The sequence below is a fragment of the Megascapheus bottae genome, unplaced genomic scaffold (genome assembly GCF_031878675.1).
Source record: "Megascapheus bottae isolate mThoBot1 unplaced genomic scaffold, mThoBot2.hap1 HAP1_SCAFFOLD_40, whole genome shotgun sequence".
In the NCBI taxonomy this organism is placed as follows: domain Eukaryota; kingdom Metazoa; phylum Chordata; class Mammalia; order Rodentia; family Geomyidae; genus Megascapheus; species Megascapheus bottae.
Genome location: NW_028327715.1, coordinates 1,360,691 through 1,387,925, shown reverse-complemented (window position 1 = coordinate 1,387,925; position 27,235 = coordinate 1,360,691). Strand labels below are relative to the sequence as shown.

General features: G+C 39.5%; 2 pseudogenes; one reads left to right on the top strand and one right to left on the bottom strand.

Moving 5' to 3' along the window:
* The window catches only part of LOC150039295 (piezo-type mechanosensitive ion channel component 2-like), a 171,653-nt pseudogene extending 162,437 nt beyond the window's left edge, over positions 1–9,216 (bottom strand).
* The window catches only part of LOC150039294 (poly(A)-specific ribonuclease PARN-like), a 60,984-nt pseudogene continuing 42,963 nt past the window's right edge, over positions 9,215–27,235 (top strand).

The window sequence follows — 27,235 nt, the reverse complement described above, 5'->3', positions numbered from 1 at the left end:
TGAAATCCATCCTCTAATCTGGGATCACATGATTATTTTGTGTCTAAGTTGCTATTATTTCTCATATTATTCAAAGACAGGTAGACCTCGATTAATTCTTCCAATCTCAGGGAAGAATATTCAATTTAGGATAAGAAGAGTCCTCATATCTAAATATACCTACAGCTAAAAATATTAAAACTCAAAAATAAATCCCCAAAGAAAGGGAGGTTAAAGAGAAACTTCTCTGAAGAGGAAATAAGAATGGCCTATAGACACATGAAGAAATGCTCTTGACATCTCTGGCCATAAAAGAAGTACAAATCAAAACAAGTTTGAGATTCAAGCCCCAAGACTGTCAAAAAAAAAGAATAGAACATCAAAGAAGGAAATGTTCATCAGAGATAAAACTTGATCAGGGACATGAATCAAAAGTCAGGGGCAAATAATATATATGTATTTGTGAATGACTGTCATGCATATCCTTTTGTTTAACTCTTCTCTAAATGACTTGGAACAATGCAAATACTATTGAACGCAACTGTATTGCTTAGAGAAGTGAAAAAGTCTGTGATGTTCAACACAGATGTAATTTTTTTCCCTGAGTATTTTCAGTCTGTGGTGGTTGAGTCACAACTATGGGACTTGTAGGTACAGAGGGCTGACTAAATATGTATTTATATCCACTTTGTGTGATTGCATTTTATACTCATTGACATTATCTGTATTTAAAAGAATAATAAATAACATGACCTTCATCAGTTGGAGATGACCACTATTAACATTTACACAATAAAAATATCTGAGTAAGATCTCTACTTCCTGAGTACTTTGTTTAGGCTAAATAAGAGATATTTAATCTAATTAATCCTGAATAGAGTTAGGTATCTTTACCTGTCATTCACATATGGAAAAGAAAACCCTGCCAGATTCTGATAGCGCACTCCTGTAATCCTAGTTACTTAGAAGGCTTCAATCTGAGGATCCTGGTTCTAAGCTAGCCTGAGCACAAAAGTTGTAGAGACTCTTATCTGCAGTTTAACTTGGAAAAAATGCCCAATGAGTATATGAGTGTACATGTATTTATATGTGTGTATGTATGTATATGCACGCACTAATAATGGGGATTGAACTCAGGGCCTGGGCATTCCCCCTTAGTTTTTTTTTTCCTGCCCAAGACTAGTGCTCTTTCACCTGAGCCACAGCTCTACTTCTGGCTTTTTACTAGTTCATTGGAAATAGAACCTCAGACTTTCCTACCTGGATTTGGGTTCCAAATCTCAATTCTCAGATCTTAGCCTCTCAAGTAGCTAGGATTATAGGTGTGAGCCATCAGCACCCAGCAACATTATATCATTAAAGCATCTTTGTGCAAAATAATTGAGGCATTTCATGAAATTCACAAAGAAAGTGAAGTTGTGGGGAAAAGTTCTCTTTTTAAATTGCTGTTGTGATGTACAGAGAGGTTATAGTTACATTCATCAGGTAATGGGTACATTACTTCTTGAACATGTTTTTTTTTTACCAATTCCCTTCCCCTACCCCCTCCCACTCATCTTGTTTCTCTCTTCCTTTCCCTTTTTCAAATAAACAAATAAAAACATATATAATATATCAGGTACCATATTCAGATATAGTAACAACATGAGATAAACCATAAGGGGAAAAGAATAAAAAATAAATAGCTTCACATAGTACATTAAGAACAACAATCACAAATATAAAGCTCTTGTTTCCATATCCTGGAGTTCATTCATATTAAGTGACGTAAGCATGACCCAAAGAAACACAGGCTCCATGTTTTTCCTCATTTATAACTATTAGTATATGTCCAGAATTCTCCCAGCATAGGGTCATAATAGCTCAAAAGCTATGTATACATGGTCATATAGGATGAGGCTAAGTAAAAAGTTATCAAAGAAAAAAAAAGAAAAAAGTTATTAAAGAAAGGTAATGTGCTCCGATGTGAGCTCAGTTTCTTGCACACAATACAGCGGAGAAAAGCCAGAACTTGGCTTTTCCCACCTGTGGATTTCATTAAGTGTCCAATTTGCTGTTGCTTTGAGTCAACAGCCTAAGCTTTGTGCTTTGTGGTCCCCAAAGAGACATTTTGTGGCATACACGTACTGAAGAATGAAATGAACATAGCTTGCAAAAGCAATCATACCACCTGCTGTAGTAAAACCCAGCTACAGGCTCCAGGGCTGGGCTCTGATTTTCATTTGAAATAGAGTCAGGCACTGAGGTACTAAGCTATAAACTTGCCTTGTAGATTTAATGTTCATATACTGTCATCACAGAAACAATGAGACTTTTGAAGAGCATAATAAAGTGTATATAAAATGAACAGGTAGGTCATAGAGTAATTGATATATCATTCAGAGGCCATCTTTTCAATAAAACTTTCTTTTTTGTTTTGATCATTGTTTTATAAAGAATATTCATTTCAACTGAAATGTTCAGAACGCTGTGCAGTAAAAGTAAGACAAGGAAAATAGTCTGGTGAAAAAAAGTGTTAGAAAGCCTGGTACAAGTAGCTTATGCCTTAATCCTAGCTACACAGGAGGCTGAGATCTTAGTATCAAGTTCAAAAAAAGCAGCCCAGGGAGAAAAGTCCATGAGACATTTATCTTGAATTAACCACCTAGAAGCCAGAGTAGATCTGTGACTCAAGTGGTAAACTTCCAGACTTGAGTTTGAAAAAGCTAAGCATTAGTATTCAGGCCTTGAGTTAAATCTCCAGTATAATCACATGGCACAAAAAGGTGTTAGAAACTCCTAATTCATATTATTATCCTAAAAGACTTGAGAAGATCTGAAGTAGAACAAATGATTTGAATGTATTGAGCTGTGTTTCTCAAATTTATTTGACCACAAAATAACATCTGGCATCTATGACATTCTATAGATTTTGAGAGACACTAGCTGAGACCATGCTCATCGGTCTAGATTTTTTTTAACAAAATTAGATGGCTAAATTAGAAACTATACTAAGGTACACAAAGACAGGCCCAGTCTAGCCTGTACAGCCTATAACAGTATCCTGATAATTGTCTCAGGATGCCCCTCTGCCAGTCAAGCTTCCACATTGCTCCCAGAGTTTAATTTCTAGAAGCATTGAGCTGATGATGCCCAGTCTTGTAGCCTCAGAAAACACCCATTTTGCCTAGGCAGGGAACTAAGTTCTTGTTTCCCCAGGACTTGATTGCCTTATATCTCACTATGATTTCCTTCTATCCTCAATTTGTTTCTCCTCCCAACTAGCATGCAGATAAGAATGCGTTTTCAATTCTCTTCTGAGCTGGGCAGGGTGGTTCATGTTATTAATCTGAGCATTTAAGAGGCTGAGTCAGAAGGACTGTAAATCTGAGGCCAGCAGACGTTACGAAGAAAACAAATCCAACAAACAAATGTTCTTGCAAGTCTCATTCATAGCATCCCCATTGTAGAGTCCTTTCAAACTTGTTATTCAGCTACATGGTCCACAAATAACTGATTTCTTGCTATTGAAACCTGTGCTCTGCACACACTGGGGTTGAAAATGACTAATGCTTGGGTCAATCCCTTGTTTACCAGTGTACCCAGTACCAGGCTTCCTTCTAGTTTATCACTGGGTCCTGGGGACTTTCAGTGTGTGGAACAGTATGCATGACTCAGAGGACGGCTCAATGCATGTCGGCCCAAGACACTGTGGCCCTTCAAATATTCACTGTGCTTCCTAGAAATGAAGATTGCACAAACATGACTGATGAATTAGATAAGATAGGACCACAAAACCCCTCGTCATATAGTTTGTGGAAAATAAAGCACTAACATTTGTGAGGAAAAGGTTATTATTGCCCAGGAAATGGCATGAAGATCACAGGATCCATGAATAAAACCCCAGTTGTATTTACAGAAAGATTTAATTGTCAAAATTGGACATTTTAAAGTATTAATGAAAATATTTTATGCATCTAGGTGCACGTTTGCCTGAGATCCTAGCCACACAGAAAGCATGGGTAAGACTCACAGTCCAGACAAAAAAAAACATGTGAGATGCTATCTAAAAAAAGTAACTAAAGCATAAAAAGGCTGGGTAACAATCCAGTGACAGATCCCCCCTCCCACCCTTACCTACACACACACACACACACACACACATACACACATACTCATACACACATACTTACATATATATATATACTTTATTTTAGTATATATGTAAGAGAAACATTTAAAAATAATTGCTGTTGTGTTATCTATGAATATTAAATGGATCAATCTGGTAGAAATCTTCATCATTACTTTAAAAATATTAAGTTTTTACTCATCACCATATACTAAAGTATTGAGTATGGGCCATAATGGTTTATCAAAGAAATGGAAAGATAAGGCAAGGTCAGATTGCACTAAGCTTAGAGATTTTTTTTGAAAGAGTTCACATAACCAGACTTTAAAGATATGGAGCAAAGGAAGAAAGACCCTGATTATGAAGGCCACTGAGCCACAGGAGAGATAGTCATGGGTTCTGAAACTAAAGATGTGCATGAGGGATGCCAAGAGTCTGGAGTGCAAAGCTTCAGTTCGAAATGAAAGTCATATGGGCTTTGTACATGCAAGAAAGGAAGTCCTGGTTACAGGGGAAGAGTCAAGAATTATCCTTTCATATGTGTTCACCAAAGTCAGTAGGGTAACTGCATCCTAGGCAATGAATAGTATAAAGAAAATATACGTTCAAGGCTCTCTTAATTAGTCTAGGTATTGTAGGACATTTAACAACATACTACATTTCCTTTCAAGTAATCCTAAAACAACAGTTTGCCAGACAGAGGCAGGTTCCCTGATTGCCAGAATAACAAGACCAGGGCATTGGCCAACTCAATGAACAGTCACAAGACCTAGCACCTGTTACATTTCTCCATATGCTAAGATTCTGAAAATTTTCCTTAAGTTTGACTGACTAGTGCCATGTCCTAATAATGTATTCTATTTCTATCAATGGATTGATAGAAATAGAATCCTCCAGTTACAGTAGGACAGGACTGGGGTAAGGCTCAGACAGAGCATTTGCAGAGTATGTGCAAGGGTCTGGCTTCTACACCCAGCCCTACAAAAACCCAAAAACAAACATAAAAATTTCACAAAGAATAATTACACTTAGGCAGCTCTTTAGAAGAGTGAATCCTTTGGTACAGAGGAGTTGGTAGAAAGGTCAACTTCAAATAAATGGCAATAACATGATTAAAATATCAAATGAGCACAGTTTAAGCAAATAACAGCTATTAAAATGCTTGTGCATGATTTTCTGATGGCTTCTGAAGTTCACACACCAAGACATGCATCCATTGTTTTTTTCCTTTATCTTAACTACAGTTCTGTTTAGTTCAGGCATCTTCACTGGGTTGAGCTGTAATAGCATGAACATTTATAGACAGGGACTGTGTATTTAATAATAACATGCTAAAAGAGAGAAGACCCCAGAATCCAACTGCTTCACTCACCAAAAATTCTAAAGGTTACCTGGGTTGTGGCTGGACCTCATTTAACTTACACACTCCAAACCACTATTTTGACTAGGAGTTACCGGAGGACATGACTGTGTGTACATGTAGTCAACTCAGAGTAAATAAAAACTAATAACAGAAGCTTCCATTTTGAGTCTTTAATTCCTCCATTTCCAGTTCCTTGCTGGTTAGTTGGCTATAAAAACTTCAGGGAATTGAAGCCTGGGCTGGCTTCAAACCATGATCCTCAGAGCTCAGACTCCCGAGTAGCTGGGATTGCAATGGTGGGCCACCAGTGTCTAACTTTAATTCTTTAATCCACCCAGGCCAGGAAACCATGGCCCAAAGATCAAAGATAATTTGTAGATCTCCTCCAGCCCTGGGAGATGGACCGTGCCTTGAACTACTCTTAACAGAAGAGAAAACGGCACCATAACATTCTCAAGCACAGGGATGCATCCTCGGGGGCTGGCCCTCCAGATGAAAGACAACCTCAGTCACACAGACCAACTGAGGCTCCTTAGAGTGCACTTCCTGGGAAATTTACAACACATCTCCATCATTCCACCACACTGACACAAATGCAATGCTAGCTCAGGCCTTCTCACCTGCTTAAATTGGTTCCTGGAATAGCTTGAGAAAATGAGCCAAATTCATTCTGCTAGAAGGAAAATGGGATGAGAGTGGCACATATATCCTCCTGATAAACATTCTAAAAATTCTCCTCAGGAAAGAGTAGGAATATTTGTATGTCAAGAAATACATGTGTGTCTACTGTAACATATACATTTAACAGGCATTGTCCAAAGGGATGAGGAAAACAATGAGCTTTTTTAGGACAGGAGAGATCGATATAAGGTCAAACAAGTCTCCAAATGACATATAAAGTCTTCTGGTCATGTGTGTGAGCATGTATACATGTGCAAGAAGCTATGGTATGTGTATGTAAGGCACCATAGTATCCATGTGTGGAAAGCACCATAACGTGTGTGTACCAGATGTCATGATATATTAGCAAGATATCATGCCCAATGTGTTTACCAAGAAATTGCATATGTGCATGGCACTATGACAGCATATGTGTGAGCACCATAATGTCTGTGCAACTATTCACAATAGCCAATAATGTCTGTGCAACTATTCACAATAGCCAATCGATGGGAACAACCCAGATGCCCTACTGCAGATGAATGGATACAATACACACACACACACACACACACACACACACACACACACACACACACGCACACGCCAACAAACAAGATAAAATAATGGCATCTGCAGGGAAGTGGATGAAACTAGAGCGAATCATGTTGAGTGAGAGAAATCATGACCAAAGAAACAAAAGGCGCAAGGTATTCTTAAATATGTGGATATTAGATCCAAACAGTACAAAAGCAATGACTCAATACTTGGGTCCCCAAGGTTATGGACATGGTCTTGGAGATACAAACATAACTACAAAGACATAATGATGGGCTATATACTCTATAGACATAATGTTTTATTACATAGATTAATATATATCTATGACATACAAACCCTCAGCTTTATTTTAATTATGTTTTAAAATCTATGTGCCAGTGATTGCATATAGAGATTCCTTTTCTGAATGCTTGTTTGTTAAACATGACATTTGCATTAGGATGTAAAAATCAATGTTAATAAAAATCTTTAAAAATAAATTAAGATAAATGTTTATTAAGTATAAATAAAACATGTTCATATTTTGTAAAAAAATGTGTGTAAGGCACTTTGCTATGTGGGTAAGGCACTATGATTCATGTGCATTGGGTTTCATAAGGTCTTCATGTATAATGAACCATGACAATGAACTATGGTCAATAGAGCATGTGAAGTGTGTGTGTGTGTGTGTGTGTGTGTGTGTGTATGTGTGTGTGTGCACATGAGAGGCTCAGCCAAAAACAAGAACTGGGACTGGGGTTGTAGCTCAGTGATTAGCACATTATCAGCACGTATGAAGTACTAACTTCCATTTACAGTACCCCAAAGGAGAAAAGGACAGTTCCTTCAGTTGGTCAAGTCTGAGATGGGTTTTGAAGGATATCAGGAAGAATATGATACATCCAGTGAATTAAAAGCCATGTGGTCATGTTGTAATATAAAATATAAGAATGAATGGGGGCCGGGAGTTTGGCCTAGTGGTAGAGTGCTTGCCTACTATGCACGAAGACCCAGGTTCCATATACATAGAAAAAAGTCAAAAATTGTGCTCAGGCTCAAGTGGTAGAGCTCTAGCCTTGAGAAAGTCCAAGGACAGTGCTCAGGCCCTGAGCTCAAGCCTAGGACTGGCAAAAAAAGAAAGAATGAATGGTAGAAGTACTTTAGAAGATTATTTGGTTTCAGGTCTGTGAGAATCTTTGACATTTGGAGAGGTATTGGCAAAGCTACTTTCTTGTTGGTCAAACATAGAACAAATTATTTAACTTATTACCTAAATATTGCATTATCTATTTATTATTAATATTATATATAACAATATATATTTATTGGTATATATTGCTATATAATATATAATATATTAATAAAATATGTTTATATATTAATATATAATATGCCATATATTATATAATATATAACATATAAACATGTTATATATTAGTATATTAATTCTTATAATATTAATATACATCTGAATGCATAATATATAATATGTTATTATACTTTTATAACAATGACTAGATAATGTAATATTTAGGTAATATACATAACATATATAACACATATAATAAAAATCACCATTTTTCTGACTGCAGTTGATTTAAAATTTGGAGGGACACACTCCCCAATTATATCAGTGTTCTATCCCTTATTTGAACCTACAGATAAAGAATATTCTTTTCTGTATTAACCACCATATATATGTACATATATATATTCTATATTAACCATGTAGCAATGAACTCTGCCTATCTTTATTACTTAGTTTTCTGCTGACTGTAAACATTTCCTTTTCTCTCCATTTACTTTCCTAACCACAGTGTTGATCCTTGAATTGTTTTTTATTAGATGGCCTGAGATGATTGTTAATCATATGAGGCTCAAATTGCTTTTGACTTGTGGGAGCCCCTCCAAGCTGGCGTCTGTGACTTCTTCCCACAATTAATGGGGTTTTGGCTTGTTCTCTATTGCAACAAGATTTTCAGGCCCATCTTTTACTTCTCCACCTTTCTTGTTTGTGGGCTTGAAGTGTGCAGGCATAGATTCAGAGCTGGCCTACATATTCGGGCTTTCTAAGTGAGCCGTGCTCCTGGGATCCTGGTTCTGGGCTCTTTCACTTGACCAATAGGAAATATATCTCTATGTATTTGCATATACTCGAATGTGCATATTATGACTATTTCCATGACTCTCTGTGTTTGTTTTTTTAAACCTTTGCATTCATTCTGATCACTTCAACTTAAAATTACCACCTCAGGCTTCCTTCTTGCCTTTTCTTTCTATGTTTATAATCTTCACTTTAGTGGTGAGAAATCTGGTTCCCTTGATTTCTAATATATTTAATTATATAACAAATCACTTAGTTGTTTAATATAAGTAATTTGCAAACCACCACAGCTGCTTTAGCTCCTGCACTTTTGCCACCCATGCTATAAACCACCCCTACATGGAGTCCACTTCTAACACGCCCCCATTTGATCCCTGCCCCCAAATCCTGGCTTCTGCCAGGACTAACTAGCTTCAGGTAACCATTCCAGGTGCCATGTGATCCCTTTATTAGGTGCATGTTGCAGAAACCAATCCCTAAATGCTTGATGGGAAAGGAAAGAAATCAGGGCAAGGTGTGCAGAACCGGACAGGTTCTGCACATGAGGTCTAGCCAACACGGAGCCAGGTGACTTGAGAAGATGAGTGGTGTTAGGTGAGATGAGGGGAAATGATGGGTGAGGTGACCCTGATCAAGATTCATTGTACTCATAAACTGATATGATGAAGTGAAATCCTTTTGGGCAACTACTTGAAGATAACAAAAAATTAAATATTAGATTTTTTAAAAGGCTAAAGAAAAAGCTAAAAACCACAGGTGGAGAGAGATATGCAACCACATGCAGGTCAGCCCTGAAATACACAGAATCTGCTATCCACCATGTTGTTGACTCCAAATCCAGCTTTCCAGCCCTTCCCAGGACTTTGAGTTTCCCCCATTCTCTGAGTTACCAAGTGAAAAAGAGTCCCAAAGTGCTTAAAGAGAAGGAAAAAGACAGCATGAGCGTTTTTACCAATGTGTATTAAATAGAACTCACAATACTTACTGAGAAATCTTTTGATTTTGAAGCCCTAAGGCTTTGAACCACAATGCCAACCACTGTATTCTACATAATATGACTGTTATGTCTTTTGAGCCTTCAAAAAATTCATCCTTCATGTTTTCAGAAGATGATGTAGGGAATGAATGTATAAAACAGTAATTTGCACTTTAGAGTCGCATCCTAAGTGCTGGGCTGTGGCTGTCCCAAATCCATCAAGCTTGGGACTCCTCCTAACCCTCTATGGTTCTGAATTAGACACAGATGGACACACAATCTGAATTGCTGCTTCTGAAGGTATTTGTGCAGTAAAAGCTAACATTGAGGCATAGGCAGGTTGCATCTCCCTTATGTTCCTCCACTAGGGATACAGTGCTTCTCGGTGAGACAGCCCAGAGTGACAGCAGGCCCATTTCTGGACGCTTCACTGACACTTCTTCAATATGGCAGCCATATCCAGGAACGAGTTCCCTGAGATCCTCCAGAATGTCACCCATCTAGACACTTCTGTTCTCAGATTGACTGGTCTTCTTCCCTTTCAGACTTCACTTCCCCAACCTTGCCACACTTTATAGGGGCCGAATCCTAGGATGAATTCTTCTACCCACAATGCACTGACTCTTCTACATACTCCCACCCACCCAGACTGCTTCCAGACAATTCCTGTCATAAATATTTCATTGGCCTGCAAAACTTTGATGAATCCTTGTCAAAGAGAAGCGAGTGTAAACCTGCTCTGCTTGAACCGAAGGCCTCACTGCAGAGATTGGGATTCAGTCCCTCCTGCCTCCCCACCCCCTCTGCCCCTGCTCAAACCAGAACATATCCAAAGAAAAAGGAGGACTCCATTTGTTGCTTGGAAGGGTAAGGATTGTGATTTGAATACAGAATGCACATTGCTGAGAAAGAGCAGCTCTCATTTCTCCAGGTGGGGAAGTTTGCAAATGTCATGAAATATCAGCCTGTGCTGTCTTTTCAGGGAGTCAGCATAAAACAGCCACAACTAAACTAACAGGTATGTCATTATAGTGTGCTACCTAGCTTGCAGTTCCCTTACTGGGCATTACTTTTCAATAGTTAGGAAAACATTATAGCCATAACTAAGGATTTTTTTAATAATACAAAGTAAGGGCATATCAACCAATATTTTATGTTTTCAGAAATGTAGTAGAATGCAAGAAATTAAACCCTCCCCCGTCTGCAACCACCTGGTGAGTTCAGGCTAGGTCAGGCTTAGTCATTAAGATTAAAAACTTTTCAATGCATTTGAACTGTGATGCTACAGATAAGGTATTTCAAATTTGTCATTGTCTATTCTAACAAAGGTTAAGCTGTAAAAACAGATCAAAATTGTTACAGAAATAAAATATTCAATCAATGAGAGAGAAACTGAGTTGTAAATTGTCAGAAGGTTAAGAAAAGGGAACCTTTACAAACCAAACTGTAGATATTAGTTTAGTTACGACTAAGTTGTGGAAAGCAGCATGGACTTTAAAAAAAAATCACAACTGGAATGACCATGTGATCTGGATATATAGCCAGAGAATGAAATGCTGTTGCTTGGAACCACATAGATGAACCAATAGGACACTACGTTAAATGAGGAAGCCGGGAATAGAAAGTCTGATACCACACAATCTTCCTATTTTGTGGAATAAAAATAGTTGACCTCTTAGAAGGCTGAGATCTGAGGATGATGGTTCAAAGCCAGACTGGGCAGGAAAGTCTATGAGACTTATCTCCCACTATGGACCAAAAAAGCCAAAAAATGGAGCCATTGCACAAGTAGTAGAGTACCAACTCTGAGCAAAAGAACTAAAAAGATAGTACCCAAGTTCTGAATCCAAGCCCAAGTGTTGGCATATACAACACACACACACGCGCGCGCGCACACACACACACACACACACACATAAGCACACACGCACGCACGCACAGTAGTTGATTTCACAGAGTGGAAAGGCAGCTACTATGACAGGATTTATGAATGGCTATTAAGTCATGATTAGATAGGAGCAACAGTAGTGGAGTTCTGCTGACAGGAGGGTGTAGAGATGACAGCAATGTACATTTAGAGCTGTTAGAAGGATTATTAATATTTCACCCTAAAGATAAATGTTTAAGGAGCGAAACCAACTGATTTAATTATCACATAATATCTAAAGTTTATCACAGCCCATCGCAAGACTCAAATCCGTGAAGTTATTATGTATCAATTAAAAATAAGAAGGAAATTAAATAAACCCAAATAGTGAATGTATATGTTTATAAAATAAATTCTAACATGGATATAGTTATATATTATAACAGGGATATATTACAGGATATAGTTGCTAAAATTACCTTAGATTATACTTCCTTGGGCAATTCCATTGTGATGGTATTCAAAGGCACATTCAAGTCAGGTGCTAGTGTTTACACTTGTAATCCTAGGTAATCAGGAAGTTGAGAGCCAGAGGTTTGCAGTTCAAAGCCAGTCCTGACAGAAAAGTTCATGAGCTACCTGGCCCCACAGGAAGAGTAATCTTCATAAAGTGTACCAGGCCATAGAGGAGGCAGATTCCTCTGCTATCGATGGGGAATCAGTGATGGATCCCCGTGACCACATTAACTTATGGTTTTGACACTCCAAAAGAGAGATATCAGAAGCTTAAAAGGCATTCCATGGACTTTTTGCCGTTTCAGTTTGGCCTTTGCACTTTTAAGTACACAGACCACACAGATTCAAAACATATAACAAAGTCATTGAACTTCTATGTTTTTCCAAGCCCTTCAGTAGATCCTCACCAGATGTCAAATTCGTTTGTCAGAGCTCCAGCACTGATTTCCTAGCAAGCCAAGGATTTGATTTTAATAAAGTTTTTCTCAATGGAATTCCATATTTAAATCAGGAAGAAGAATGATAGCTGAGAGAGCAATATGATGAAAAACGTTCTCAGGCTAATGGCGAGGGGGCACTGGCCTACATGTCTCCCAACACTTCACAGTGTCCTGTGATGATTCCTGAAGATCAGAAGAAGCTTATTGAGCAAGTTGTAATGAAAATAGAAGACTTACTACAAAGCGAAGAGAACAAGAATTTGGATTTAGAGCCATGGAGTGGGTTCCAAAGAAAGCTAATTAATCAAACTTTGAGCTGGAAGTATCCCCAAAGCATTCATGTTGAGACTTGAGAAACAGAAAAGAAGGAGCGGTACATAGTTGTCTGCAAAGTAATGAGGACGAACACAAGAGAAGGGAGCAGCAGAAACATGCTAAAGAACAGGAGGAACTTAATGACACTGTGGGATTCTCAAGAGTCATTCATGCCATCACTCATTCTGGGACACAATATGCTCCTGAACATCATGCACTCAGTCCACCAGTTCTACTGCCCTCTGCCTCCGCATTTGAATGGCTTTAAGGAGATGATGATGTGTGTCTTTCCCAGGCTCTGGGATACTAAATTGATGGCCAGCACACAGCCTTTTAAGGAAATCATTAACAACACATCCCTTGCAGAATTGGAAAAGTGGTTAAAAGAGACACTTTTCAACCTTCCTAAAGTTGAAAGTGCGGAAGGTTTTCCAAGCTTGCGAGCAGCTCTGTGATGTTTCTATCACCTGACTGCGCTTCAGCCCCACATGAACATCCGGGTTCTTTTCTTGGTCCACCAAAAATTCATGTGTCTGCCAAATCAAAACTCACCGAGCTTTTTTTAAACAAGCTATCTCTCATGGGGATCCTAGACCCCCTGATCTAAACCTGGAAGGGCCAGACTTGCAGTCTAAATGTGACCATGACTCTATGTGACATTTCCTAAGGTGTGGAAAACCAGTGACCTTTACCAGCTTTTCAGTGCCTTTGGTAACATTCACAAATCCTGGATTGATGGCACATCGGCCTTCGCATCTCTCAGCCAGCCTGACTTAGTTAAGATTGATATGAATACCAGCAAATATGCAGAAAGCTATGGATCCAAAACTATGCTGAGAATGTTGGGAAGAAATGGGAAGACAAGTAGACCAAGAGAAAACGGAAAGAAGACAGTTGGCAAGAAGTGGAGCAGAAGAAGCTGGACACGAAAACCTCGTCTCATAAGTGACAGAACCATGACTTCTGCACCAACAGCTTCTTGGCTACCAGCACAGTGGGAGAGAAGATTACAATGCAGGAGAAGCCAGCTTGGGAGATGGAGCAAGAAGGAGGGATGCAAGAAGGCCAAGAAATTGAAAAGGATGAAGGAAGAGCTTCTTTTGTTAGGGAGCCGTATGGTCAGCCTGGCCAAGCTCTTCGAAGTTCCTGACACCAGGTAACCAAGACCTGAAGAGCATGCTGGGAAACCACACTGCATTGCGTTACAAAAGCATGGTGTGGGAGGGGCAAAACCATGAGGGTTTCCAGTTTTTACTTTGGTGGCTGCTGCTTTTTTTTTTCCTTTCTTTCTTTCTCCTTTTTAATCTAAACTAACTATGGACACACATCACAGCTGTGGGCTGTTGTGAGCATCGGAGTTACTATACTAACCTGGTAATTATTTTCTGCACCTGGAAAGCTTTCCTGCTGGTCTGTATGAAAACAGAGCCCACATCTGGTGTCTTGGCCTCAGGTTCAGGCTTGAGCTCTCTACTGCCTGTCCCAGTCTGTGGGGCAGTCAGAGGTCAAGGGCATGGCTCCTGGAGGCCACAGCTTCCCACCACAGCTGCTTGAAAACATCAGTCAGGCTTGTTTCCTGTGGGAATGATGCAGGGTGGATCCCTGGAGGAGCCGGCGTGGGCCATTACACTCTCCTGCCATGCCAGCTTTTGTGAAGTGGCCCAGAGAAAAATCTAATGCTGTTATAAGTGAGTGCTTGGCTCGCTCTGCAGAGTTTCTTCATTGCTCATCCTTGCTTGATGTTTCTGTGTGCATGTGTGTACGCAATGTGTGTGTGTGTGTGTGTGTGTGTGTGTGAGAGAGAGAGAGAGAGAGAGAGAGAGAGAGAGAGAGAGAGAGAGAGAGAGAGAGAGAGAGAGAGGAGGGGGTGGGGAGAGGCAGATCATGGTGAACCCTGACTTGGATGTGAGCACCAGTGACAACTGCATGCTCAGAACCTCCTCCCTATCGTCTGCTTCCAATAGATCATTAGTAGACATTGAACATTTTTGTATTGTGAAAATAAAAATGAGAAAGTGTATTTCCAAAAGGATCAAATTAAAGAAATTTTCATAGAAAAAAAAAAGAAAAGTTCAGGAGATCAGTCCCCAAAACAGCACAAAGCTGTCACTCAAAGGAGTGACTCTAGCAAGAGAGACCATTTAAATAAACAGGCTAAGCAGGGGCAAGGTTCTGAGGTCAAGTCCCAGTACCAGGGGCTATTCAACAAACATTTATGGGGGACACAGAGTTGAGGCAGATAGACTAAAAGTGGAAAGTGGGGATCCCCTGAAGGAAGGGGAACCAAGGTGCTCAGCCACACAAAGGCCTGCACGTAATGTTACTAGTAGCTGTATTCATAGTCATGTAAATTGAGTATCATTACTCCACCCAGTGACCCAGTCTATGCTAACAACCCACCCAGTAGAAGTGGAGGCTGATGGATTGTTGAGAATCCACAGATAGAGAAAGCTATAGTTGTTGCTGTGCGGAAGGAGGAAGACAAAGGCATAGACTGCAGGATTCTAGCACACGACTAGCCAAAGCTATGAGTCATTGTAACACATCTGCTTAGTCATTGCTGAGGGAAGACTTTGGGGGTGAAAATACTATGCATTTTTATTGTGGTGGGGTCCCATGACTGGAAGTAGGTAGTTGGCATAGTGAATGTAGATAACACCTCACTGGCAGAGAGGGAGGGAAGGTGGGAGGGAGAGAGGGAGAGAGAGAGGGAGGGGGGATGGGAAAATAACAAGCTACAAGAGGGAAAAGAAAAGGTATGAGAGAAAGAAGAGGGAGAACGAGAAATCAAGGTAGGAATGTTGAGAGGAAGGGGATGGGAAGAGAGAGACAGGAGAGAAAAGGATCCAGAAATAAGAAAAGAGTAGAGGTTGAAGCTTGTTTTCCTTACCATGAGCACTCATGAGCCAGTAGCTCATGCCTGTAATCCTCGCTATGCAGGAGGAGATCTGAGGACCTTGGTTTGAAGGCAAACCAAGTAGAAAAGTTCTTAAGACTCTTATTTCCAATTAACCAGCAAAAAAAAAAACTGGAAGTGGAGCTGTAGCATAAGTGGTAGACTGATAACCTTAAATGGAAAAGCTAAGGGGCAACATCCAGCCCTGGAGTCTAAGCACTAGTATTGACACAAAATAAAATAACGCTAAGGAGGAACAGAGAGGAAAGGCACGTGTAATACAGAAACATAGAAAAAAGACAATGTAAAAATTTAAATGAATAAGTGAAGAAGCAATGGCAACCAAAATCCAAAACAGACACTTGATATAAAGGAGCATTCTAAATAAGCCATATCTGGTAGTGTGTAAGTGTTGAAAGTAACAAAAATTGTACTAATTTCTAGTGAGAATTCTTTATGACATCTCAGCATGAAAAAGCAATACAGTCCAGAGGTCCATGAGCCTAAAGCATGGTATTATTTTAACAGAAGCTACTCCTGGCTCTTCTCCCCAGGGAGTTCCCTGCTACAATAATTTATGGCAAGGGTAAGATGAACAGTTCTGGATGCAGTGGAAATTGTTTCTTTGGTGAATCATTTTGCTTGAAATGTTGGGAAATGATGTCTTAATAAGTTCAAGACCTATTAAAAATCACTGATTTATGTGATTAGGTTATTGAGAGATTTTTCTCCTGCAGAAAGATTTGTTATTTTCATAAATAAGAACATCATGGATCTATCTATCGTTCTATCTATCTACCTATTTATCTCTATCTATCTCTACCGGTACTATATATATATATATATATATGTATATGTATATATACATGTATACTTTCACGTCTGTACAGAATCTATCTATCTATCTATCCATTGATCCTACTGGCCAGATCCAAGCTTTCTAGTCTAATGGGAACCATATCCCACTGGCCTTCACCCAGGTCACATACTACTGAGCCTGTCTTGAATGCTGTCATTGCCCTTTTCTTCCCTAGGGCAAATACTAAACCTCTGACTCACCTCCATACATCCAGCTTCCCAAGTCAGATGCATTTCCTCTCCTGTTCCACCATGATTCCCTCCTTGGGGATTCCTGATCCTTCATACAAACTTTGTCTGGACGTGGACATCACAGTGTCCTGTGTCCATTCTGAGAACAGTGAACAACACAGAGGGGGCTTCTGCTGCTTCTCTTCGGTCTCCACATTGAGCTTAAGGCTGGCATGTGGTCCTTATTTACTAAATATCTCTTAATTGAATTGAACAAGAAATCATCATTTATTATGGCCCATCAATTTGGCAAGGCTAAAAGTTCCGTAATGGCCTGTTGGTGCTGTAATGAATTTTTCCTTTTAGCACGCCATTTAACAAGCACTTCCACTCAATGTCCTCTGGGTGCCTACAAAGGCCGAGAGCCCCTGGTGGGGCTCCCTATCAGCTTTCTCCTCCTAAGGTTCTCAGACTAGATGTCTTCAGATTATGACATCTCTCTTTTTTTTTTTGCCAGTCGTGGGCTTGAGCTCAGGGCCTGAGCAATGTCCTTGGACTTTCTCAAAGTTAGAGCTCTACACTTGAGCCTCAGCACCATTTCTGGCTTTTTTCTATGTATGTGGTACCGTGGAATTGAACCCGGGTCTTCGTGCATACTAGGCAAGCACTCTACCACTAGGCCAAACTCCCAGCCCCTGACATCTCTCTTCTTATTGGGAAGCCACTAACACGTAAAGCCAAGATTTGGGCCATGTTTCTGGGTACTGAAAGCCCCCTGGATGGTTCAACCAGCTATCATCAGCCTAGAGAGCTCGTAGGTCACTGCAGTGCTTGTGGGCTGAGGGCGTTGGGCTCCCCCTGACTTGGAGGACAGAGAGTCAGTGACTTGTGAGGCTGAACACAGTGCTGGGTGGGGACTGTGGCTGCTTGTTTGCACCCTTTACTGAGCACAGCAGCAGACCTCAGTGCCTGTCATTTCCACCTTAGGCTGAAGCACTTATCTATTCCTCTCATTTCTCTTAGTAGGAAGTGGCACTGGGCTTGTTGTTTTCCTTGATCATAACTTTCTTCTTTCTTTTCCCTAAACTAAGGAATCCATGACTGTGAAAACACAGTAACTCTCCTAGGGTATGGGAACTAAACCAAAGCCACCCAGGAAAATGTGTCCTAGTGACAAAGAAAGATTCCAACAGAGCTAATATTATTCACTATGATTTTTTTTTCTTGAAGAAGTCAAGCACCTGTTTTTTGCATACATCTGATGACCACTCAGAAACTCCAGGGCCAAGCTGATCTTTTGGTTTCAGATTTCTCAGGAGAAAGTTTTCCTTGTCCTCCCTACTCCTGCCCTGTGATCTATATCCATTAGTGTTCTAATGCAAAAAGAAGAGGAAGAAGATGAAAATCACTGGCAAATTCATTAAAATGACATCCAGTCCTATAAGAAATTTGATTATCTATGGGGATGACTAAATAAATATGGTTAGCTGGTCAGAGGAGAGTGCAGAGAAGTTTTCAAACCCAAACATTTCTCATGATGGCCGAGTGAAAACAGTGTTCTTTCTGTTTACAGCAAGCAAGTCAATACATGGCTTCTGGTGCAAGCCATTTGAAGCTCTGTCTGAGCCTCTCTGGTCTCTAATCTGATATTTATTCTTTCCTGTGCTATTACCTTGGCCATTGATCAGGGTTTTCCATTTGCTCTTGGAATGACATCCTCTCAGACTGTTTATTGCTCACAGTTACAAGGCCAAGCAAACTGAGGTGGGTAGATCTGGCCTGGGTCACCACTTGGCTCTGTCCACTGATGGAGTTTGGTCTGGTACCACATACTGTGGCCAGGAGAGGTGCAATATTCACAGTTATTTGTCTCTCTAACAGGGCCTTCCACACAATCCATAAAAAAAAATTCTTCTGAACCTCTCAGAATAAAGAGCGTCACTTAGAACTCACCTTAGTAGATGGATGCAAAGGCAGGGTGAATACCTTGTGTCTGAAAATCTCAAATCTGGGAACATTTTATAGCTTATCAATAATCAAGATGACGACAGGAGAGGAAATTTCCAAATCCTGAAGGTTGGCTTCATATAGAGAATTGTTTAACAAATATCATCAATCAAGATGTATTGTATTCATAAACTGATCCATGGAATGGTAATTCCATAACTATTAATGATAATACAAATATAATTTAAAAATACCATGTAAATGACTCCAGGCTATGTGAATTTGGATCATAAATAATTTTTTCATGTTAAGTCTATCCAAAAAATAGCTCATTATGTATAAGGAAATATTCTTAAAATTGAAAAATTGATTACAGGCATGAGTCACCCATGTCCAGATGATTTCTAAATCCTACAATTCCTGAAAGAAAAAAATAAAGATACTAAATATCACTAAGTCCTCCTCTGGCCATGCCTGTTAATAGCCTATTGCTTTTTTTTGCCAGTCCTGGGCTTGAGCTCAGGGCCTGGGCAGTGTCCTTGGACTTTCTCAGGGCTAGAGCTCTACCAGTTGAGCCTCAGCACCATTTATGGCTTTTTTTTTCTATGTATGTGGTACTGAGGAATTGAACCTCACCAAACTCATGGCCCGAGCCTATTGCTTTCTAATAACTTTAAACACTCTTTTTCTTTTGGCAGTATTAAGTTTTGAACTCCGGGCCTCATACTTGCTAGGCTGGTGCTCTATCATTTGACCCAAACCTCCACCCTTGCTCTTTGCTGGTTATTTTGGAAATGGGACATAGCAAACTTTTCTGCCTTCGCTAGTCTCAAACTGAGATCTTCCAACTTTCTATCTCTTGAGTGGCTAGGATTACAGGTGTGGCCATGAGAGTTTTCTTCACCATAAGCATATTTAGAATGCACATGGATAGCTTCACATATATGCAGAATAAACGGAAAATGTAATCTGTTGACAATGAAGCGTAACTCTATCATATGACCCATCAGCAATAAGAACGACTTTTATGCAAAAAACAAATTTACTATTCTTTCCTCTTCCATAGGAAGTGATTGTTCAGCCTTAACGAAGGCAGCTTTCTCTGCTAGAAATGATGGTCTAGCTTTAACAGAGCTCTGCAAGTCCTTTTTTTTACACATATTTTTTAATAATTTTTTATTGTAATTAATAAAAGGGTTCCATGATATTTGAAAGATAGAGGGTGCATTAATTCACATACATTGATATCCTTTCACATGTCTTGTTCCCCATTACCCTCCCCCCCACCTACCCCCCACCCGAATCTTGGTTTTCCCCCCTTCCCTATCCAATTTCAAATAACCAAATACAAATATATACAATATATCAGGTAACAAAGTGAGATACTGTAACAATATGAGATAACCAAGGAACAGCAAAAGAGATGAGAGATAACATAGCACCTTAAGAACAACAATCATTCATTATGTGGTTTCTGTTTCTATATCCTAGAGATCCTTTCATTTATCATCCTACTATATGGCCTTTTGTATCAAGGTTTTGCTCTATTACAAATCTCTGCTAGGAGAGCCCAAGGTTTCTACTGATTATGACAAATGAGGGAAACCATTGAGCCTAAGTTCCTTTGAGTCTGGCTTACATCACTTAATATGATCTTTTCTAAGTCTTTCCATTTCCTAACAAATGGGGCAATGTCATTCTTTCTGACAGCAGCATAGAATTCCATTGTGTACAAATACCACATCTTGTTGATCCACTCATCTACTGAGGGACATCTAGGTTGGTTCCATATCTTTGCTATGGTAAATAGTGCTGCAATGAACATTGTTGTGCTGGTGGATTTAGTAGGTCTTTGTTTCTGGATGATTGGGTAAATGCCAAGTAGTGGAATTGCTAGGTCATAGGGGAGCTCTATGTTTAGTCTTGTGAGGAACTGCCATACTGCTTTCCATAGTGGTTGAACGAGTTTGAACTCCCATCAACAGTGTAGCAGTGATCCCTCCTGGCCATATCCACTCCAGCATCTGTTGTTATTAGTTTTCTTGATCCTGGCCATTCTGACTGGAGTGAGGTGGAATCTTAGAGTTGTTTTGATTTGCATTTCTTTTATGACCAGAGATGTTGAGCATTTCTTCATCAAAGAAAGAGAACAACAGACCTATTTCTTTGATGAACATCGATGCAAAACTTCTCAACAAAATACTGGCCAACTGTCTACAACAACTCATCAAAAAATTATACACTATGATCAAATAGGTTTCATCACAGGGAGGCAAAGCTGGTTCAACATATGCAAATCAATTAATATAATTCAACACATCAACAGGAGCAGGGACAAAAAATCACATGATTGCCTCAATAGATGCAGAAAAGGCATTTGACAAGATCCAACACCCCTCTATGTTAAAAGCTCTGGAGAAACTAGAAATCCATGGAGCATTCCTCAATATAATAAAGGCTGTGTATGACAAACCCACAGCTAGTATTATACTTAACGGCGAAAAGCTAAAGCCATTCCCTATAAAATCAGGAACAAGACAAGGATGCCTATTCTTTCCACTCCTCTTTAACATAGTACTAGAATTCCTAGCCAGTGCAATAAGGCAAGAAGCAAGCATAAAGGAAATCCAAATAGGGAAAGAGGAAGTAAAACTTTCCCTCTTTGCAGATGACATGATCCTGTATTTAAAGAATCCTATAGACTCTATTCCAAGCTCCTTAAGCTGATTCAAAACTTTCAAAGAGTAGCAGGGTATAAAATTAACCCTCAACAATCAACTGCCTTCCTCTATGCCAACAGTGAGAGGAATGACGCAACAATCAGTAAAGCAACTCCTTTCGCAATAGCCTCAAAGAAAATAAAGTACCTAGGAATTACTTTAACTAAGAATGTAAAGGACCTTTTTGATGAAAACTTTAAAACCCTGAAAAAGGGAATTTAAGCAGAACTGAGAAAATGGACAAACCTCCCTTCCTCCTGGATTGGAAGAATCAATATCGTGAAAATGACAATCTTGCCAAGGGCAATCTATAAATTCAACGTAATACCAATCAATATCCCAATGTCATTCTTTAAAGAAACAGTAGAGGCAATCCAAAATTTCATATGGAATAATAAAAGACCCCGTATAGCAAAAACACTTCTTAGCAGAAAGAACAGCGCAGGAGGAATTTCAATTCCAAACTTTAGACTTTATTACAGAGCTATAATTATCAAAACAGCTTGGTACTGTCACAAGAACAGGCCTGAAGACCAATGGAATAGAACTGAGGACCCAGATATTAAACCATAGACCTATGGCCACCTAATCTTTGACAAGGGAGCCAAAAAAATAGAATGGAAGAAAGATAGCCTCTTCAACAAGTGGTGCTGGCAGAACTAGTTAAAATATGCAGAAAGCTAAAGTTGGATCCTTCTTTGTCACCCTGTACTAGAATTAACTCCAAATGGATCAAAGACCTGGAGGTAAAAGCTGACACTCTGAAAACGTTACAGGAAGGAATAGGAGATACACTAGACCTCATTGGCACAGGTGGAAACTTTCTTGATAAGGACCAAGATTCACAACAAATCAGACAAAGGCTGGATAAATGGGACTGCATTAAACTGCAGAGCTTTTGTATGGCAAAGGACATAGCTAGTAAACTAAGCAGGAAGCCTACAGATTGGGAGAAGATCTTCACCAACCATACAACAGACAAAGGCCTCATATCTAAAATATATCAACAGCTCAAAAAATTGAATCAATCTAAAACTGATCTCCAAAGTAACAACCATCCCATTAAAAGATGGGCCAAAGACTTAGAGTATTCTCTGAAGAAGAAACAAAAATGGCCTATAGACACATGAAGAAATGCTCAACATCTCTGGTCATAAAAGAAATGCAAATCAAAACAACTCTTAAGATTCCACCTCACTCCAGTCAGAATGGCCAGGATCAAGAAAACTGATAACAACAGATGCTAGAGGGGATGTGGCTAGGAGGGATCACTACTACACTGTTGGTGGGAGTGCAAACTCGTTCAACCACTATGGAAAGCAGTATGGAAGTTCCTCACAAGACTAAACATAGAGCTCCCCTATGACCCAGCAATTCCACTACTTGGCATTTACCCAATCATCCAGAAACAAAGACATACTAAATCCACCAGCACAACAATGTTCATTGCAGCACTATTTACCATAGCAAAGATATGGAACCAACCTAGATGTCCCTGAGTAGATGAGTGGATCAACAAGATGTGGTATTTGTACACAATGGAATTCTATGCTGCTGTCAGAAAGAATGACATTGCCCCATTTGTTAGGAAATGGAAAGACTTAGAAAAGATCATATTAAGTGATGTAAGCCAGACTCAAAGGAACTTAGGCTCAATGGTTTCCCTCATTTGTCATAATCAGTAGAAACCTTGGGCTCTCCTAGCAGAGATTTGTAATAGAGCAAAACCTTGATACAAAAGGCCATATAGTAGGATGCTAAATGAAAGGATCTCTAGGATATAGAAACATAAGCCATATAATGAATGACTGTTGTTCTTAAGGTGCTATGTTATCTCTCATCTCTTTTGCTGTTCCTTGGTTATCTCATATTGTTACAGTATCTCACTTTGTTACCTGATATAAAGGATATATTTGTATTTGGTTATTTGAAATTGCATAGGGAAGAGGGGAAAACAAGATGAGGGGTGGGGATGGGGGGGAGGGAAATGAGGACCAAGACATGTGAAAGGGTATCAATGTATGGGAATTAATGCACCATCTATCTGGCAAATATCATGTAACCCTTCTATTAATTACAATAAAAATATATGAAAAAATAAATGATAGATATATAGAGAGAAATAAATCAGAAAAATAAATAAAAGAACCATTAACAGCTGTTCATCTAGGATGATGTACTTCCCAGGATTCTGATGGGAAACCCAGTTCCCATGAAATCTCCTAAATTGAAGCTGTTACTTCAGGTTAACAATAATATCTTTGCCATTAAGTAAGGTATGCTACTGGCTGAGATAAGAAAGGGGTGCAAACCTATAACAAAGCTAATTTCAGACTTCTAAATAGGAATCAGATCAAGTAAGAAATATAAACCTTTGGCTTCTGGATAATCGGTAATTAACACCATGCCCCCAAACACTGCAATTCAACCTCCGCTACTAACACCCTGAGATCCTGCCTCTAATTCATCATGCTGTCCACACTTGACCTGAATTCTTCATGGAATTTGCTGTACAGCTCAACTGTACAAGCCATTAATGAAGCCTAAGACACTATGCTGATCCATTCTGTGCCTATCAAGGTGCCAACAAAGCCCCTGGGGACTCCAGCTGTTACATTCCAGGCCACAGTGTTCTCTATAGCTCAGATCAACTCACAGACTATATTAGTTATAATGACCTTATTTAACAAAGACAGAGTTCATAAGACTGTAGATATTTTCTTTCAGCCATGTTTTCAAATAGATTTTGTCACCAAGTATACATTATCTAGTGTTACTGTTTGAAAAATGAAGAATACATGAAAGTAGGGAACAGGGGACAAATAACAGCTTGCATAGTCAATATATGTCTGTGATCAAGAAAGTTGAAAATGTGAAATGGGTCTGAGGGGAGGGAACAGATCAGATAGTGGGGAATGATGGGAAAGGTAACTCTGAACAGGAGTCACTAGACAGACAGACACATTAGAAATTAGAACTCCCCTGGCCATACAACCTTTTGAAATCTGGAAAAAAAATAAAGTTCAGATTAAACCTTATAAAAGACTTGCTGATTATTTTTCTAGTTGGAAGCAAACAATTTAGGAAGACAAAGCTTTCTATAGCCTGAAAGAATGTAAATCATGTATTTTTTGTTATCTCCTCACAGATACACAAATATAACTAAATAGAAGACTATTATTTTTCAATAGGTGGGAGTAAGATCTCCCAGAAAATAAAGCTTTCACCTCTGCTGGTAGGCTGCTATGCTCAAATCTTATTATTCGATGCAAAAGAGCAAACATTGGGGCCGGGAGTTTGGCCTAGTGGTAAAGTGCTTGCCTAGCATGCACAAAGACCCAGGTTCAATTCTTCCAAACCACATACATAAAAAAAGCCAGAATGGCTCAAGTGGTAGAGTGTTAGTCTTGAGAAAACCCAAGGACAGTGCTCAGGCCCTCAGCCCAAGCCCAGGACTGGCAAAAAAAAAAGAGCAAACATATTCAGACCTTGTTCAGACCTGACTGTTGCATCTACTGCTAGAACTTTGTAGTTTTTTTGCTTTTAGTCTCTTTGGAAAACATTACAGACTCACCTGTGAACCACGAGCAACAATGACAAATGTCATTTTCAGATGGGAGCACTTAAGACACAGTGTGTGATTTTCCAATTTGTTTATCCCATGATATGATGTTTATCCCATGATATGATGGCAGAAAGACAGCCTCTTCAACAATGGTGCTCGCAGAATTGGTTAAACATGAGGAGCTGGGAGTTTGTCCTAGTGGTAGAGTGCTTGCCTACCATGCTCAAAGACCCAGACTTGATTCCTCGGTACTACATACATAGTAAAAGGCAGAAGTGGTGGCTCAAGAGGTAGATTGCTAATTTTTGAGAAAGACAGTGCTGAAGCCCTGAGTTCAAGCCCTAGGAGTGGCAAACAACAACAACAACAATAAAAGAATTGGTTAAAGTCATGTAGAAAACTTAACTTGGATCCTTATTTGTCACTCTGCACCTGAATTAATTCCAAATGGACTAAAGATCTTGAGATAAAGGCCAACACCCTGAAACTTTACAGGAAAGAATAGGAGCGTCTTGGCACAAGTCAAAACTTTCTTAACAAAGGCCCAGAAATACAACAAATTAAAGAAAGTTTGGACCAATGGGACTGCATTAAATTGCAGAGCTTCTGTATGACAAAGGACATAGCTAGCAAGTTATACAGAAAGTCCACAGAGTGGGAGAAAATCTTCACTAGCTATATAACAGACAAAGGTCTCATATCTAAAATGTAAAATCCTTTTAAGTGCTGCAGGTGGCTTCTTGTTAGGTGGGTGTTTACAGAAAACAATATTAGCACTTAGTAAAATACTTAGCTATTTCACAATAGTATTTTTAAACACATTCAAAAGTTATCTTGAAATACTTGTACAACAGAGTTTCAACTCAACATGAAAAAGTGTCAGCTCAGGACTGCTCCTGAAAATCTTCAGGGTCTGTGTCTTATAGGAGTGGCTGAGTGCCCTCAAGCAGGGGCTTTATTTATTTATTTTTTAATAAAAGAATGAGTTTGGCCACTTTTCCTATTTTGTCTTACAGCCAATCTCTGTCTGCCTACCTGTCCCCCCCATCTCTCCCTCTCCCTCTCCTTCTTCCTCTCTTTCTGTTACACACACTAAACGCCCACTTCTTAAAGTTCTCAGTTATTTCTGCTCTCTATTTTTCCCCTTATGGTTAATCTCATGTGGTTACGGTAGCTGACTTTGTTACCTAGTTTATTATATATATATATATATATATACATATTTGTTTATTTGAAATAGGAAACAGAAGGGGTAAAACAAGATCATTGGGAGGGAGTGTGGGGAGGGAAAGGGGCACCAAAACATGAGAAAGGACATCCATGTTTGAGAAGTAATGCATCTACTATCTGACAAATATAACTGTAACCCTTCTATACATTACCCCAACAATAAAAAAGAAAAGTTCTCAGTATTGATGTTCTGGGAAACAAAGCTCCAACAAATGGCAACACGGGAACCTACCCAAATATAGTACAGGGTGAAAAGCTGGGTATTTCATAGTCCTGGCAGCATGGTACAGACACAAATAAGTTTTCATTCCTGTCCTTGAGGACTAAGGATTTAACTTGATTTACAGCAGCTCCACCAACAAAACAGGCATGATTCCTGCCCTGGAGATGTTACAACAGGGTCATTTCACTGGGAGTGACTAGTGCTAGGCTTAGTTTATTAACCCAGAGAAGGGAGAGTTGGAAATGGTGTTAGTGACAGACATGTCAGCAACATAAGATAATGCCATGCACATACTAAAGTCACATTTTCCTTCCATTCTTCTCAGAAGCAAGCCTGCTCTATCAGTAGGTAGTGTGACTGTCTACCAGATTACTACAAGGTAGTTGGGAAAAGGTGGGGTCCTTTCCCAGTTTGCTCTTTGCAGAGTCTACTCTTCTGTTAGCACGCTCCAACCAAATGCCCACGAGTTTCCCTATGGAATTTACTCCACAGCTCTGGGCTTAGCCTGCATGCATGGTGGGCTCCTTAGCTGTTCAGGGACTTCTGTGTGGGGAGTACATACAGGAAAATCATGTCCACACAATACATCTAACGTGATGATGGAAGGATGTAAAAAGTATCATGAGAGGTCTGTGGACCTAAGCCCTCAGGAAAGATCTTGCCCAGTGGTAATGCCTAAGCCCTGAGTTGTGAGTCACAGCAGACCTGGACGAGACAGCACTGCAGAAAGCTGGAGTCCCCTCTAAAGACCATG